Genomic DNA, 1,927 nt, shown 5'->3' on the forward strand with positions numbered 1-1,927 from the left:
TGGTTTTCTCATTCTTACCTGGGTTTGTAACTGCAGATGTTGATGCTTCACTATCTGGTCAGTGTGGATACATTCAGTTCCCATATGACTCGTTCCCTTGAAGCAATATTAATCGTGTTGTTTTTTGTATTTTAATATCTCTCCCTTAATTTTTTTACCCTTTATTTTGGGAGAACACTTGAGCAACTACATTACTTTCTCTAATTTTTTACTTTTGGGAGTAATTGAGCAACGGTGATGAGTCTACAGACCTGTAATGATTTGCGGATATGATCGCAACTCATTTTGAACATCTAAGGGACTGAGTTGCTTCTTTTTACTCCCATTTAAATCTGGTTTTATGTTATGTGATTTGGGTTTTGTTGTTGATATTATAAGGCTTCAAGTTTTGATTTTGATAATAATGTTGCTTACTCTTTGTGAAGCAACATCTACAGTGGAGCCTAACAAGTTGTTCCCCTCGCTATCCAGGGCAGCGTCTGTGTTGCACTTGGACGTCGGGGAACTACATTGGTTTTAAACATCTTGCGGATTGAGAAACATTGTAGGAGGATTCTCTGGTTACATATAAGACCACTTTTATGAGATCATGCCCACATCAATGTCGACGAAGGAAGAAGAAAATATGACAAATGGAACTATTTCAATAACAAAGGAATAAACAATATTGATGTCTTGGAAGTCCAATTATAAGGGTTTTATTCTTACATGGTTTAAAATTCTAAAATGCCTATGAAGATCCAACTCAAAGCTTGTTTGGTGGAGGAATGGAGTTATTTAACAGTTGTCCAGAGAACTAATGAGTAATTTAACAGTTGTCCAAACTAATAATGGAGATAGACCAAGTAAAATTGGACTGGACGACCAGTTATGGTGCCGGTCATGATGCTGACGCAAAAGAAAACTTGTTTAAGAAAACTTGTTTATATAGAGCGTCTTGGTTAATTCGCCTAAAGAATTGTTCTAGCTTGACTCAGATTAATCTGATTAAACCATCAAGTCAATCAGGTACGTATAGCACATTGGCTTCTTGATGTATGAAGAAATTTATACCTACAAGGATCTGACCATTCTAAAATATAAATACACAAACCAAACCAATTGTTATTTCAAGCTTCTTCACTAGTTCTCTTCCTATTTAGGCTGATTTGAACTAAATTGAGGTCAATTTTTTTTTTTTGGGGTAATGGTGGTGTCTTGAGTGTAGAGGTGGCGATGGGTCATGTCATCTTGGGTTAAAAATTTTATGGCCCACCGTGCCATGGGTCGTGTCAAGACAACCAAAACTCAAAGCCCATGGCTTGTAGGTCCGTGTCATGTTGTGCCTTCGTGGGTTGGCCTAGGTGTCGCATAGGCTTTTTTAAAAAATTAATTTTTTTTTTTTAAATTCATAGGCTGTGTTGTGCCAGTCCACATGTCAAATCCTAAACCCACGGATCCAAAAAAATTGTGAGCAGTACTGACACAATCCATTGCCACCTTTATTGGAGTGTAGACGCAACTAATTTCCAATATTTATTGAAAATCTTATAAGTCTAAAAGACTATGTAAGTCGTTATATGGTAAGTGGTCCCAAGGTTTTAACTTAAGAATATTGAAAATCTTATAAGTCTAAAAAACAATGTAAGTCGTTATATGGTAAATGATCCCAAGGTTTTAACCTAAAAATTTAATGAAACGAGAAAACTTCCTACACTTCTAGGCCAATTCCTTGAGGTTAAAGCAAGTCATTTTCTGCTAACTTATATTTGAAGATGCTCTGTGTCCCTTCCAATTATACACTATTACTCCTTAATATAAATCTATGTTGTTTACACTTTAATACAATACAATAGAGTATAGTAAGACAACAAAATTCAATAACACTGGAGACCTGTTGGATTAAGATTTTGAATCTGCAATGAACGGCAATAATGTGTTCATAAAG

General features: G+C 35.5%; 2 non-coding genes across 2 annotated transcripts; both read left to right on the forward strand.

The window, feature by feature from the left end:
* The first annotated feature begins 227 nt into the window (after window positions 1-227).
* LOC116129649 lies at window positions 228-311 on the forward strand. Its single transcript, XR_004127930.1, has one exon. It is a non-coding gene; the product is annotated as a small nucleolar RNA SNORD25 (small nucleolar RNA).
* Window positions 312-375: 64 nt separating this feature from the next.
* On the forward strand, window positions 376-513 carry LOC116129658. Its single transcript, XR_004127938.1, has one exon. It is a non-coding gene; the product is annotated as a small nucleolar RNA snoR136 (small nucleolar RNA).
* Window positions 514-1,927: the final 1,414 nt, after the last annotated feature.

The sequence above is a fragment of the Pistacia vera genome, unplaced genomic scaffold (assembly GCF_008641045.1).
Source record: "Pistacia vera cultivar Batoury unplaced genomic scaffold, PisVer_v2 Contig212, whole genome shotgun sequence".
NCBI lineage: Eukaryota > Viridiplantae > Streptophyta > Magnoliopsida > Sapindales > Anacardiaceae > Pistacia > Pistacia vera.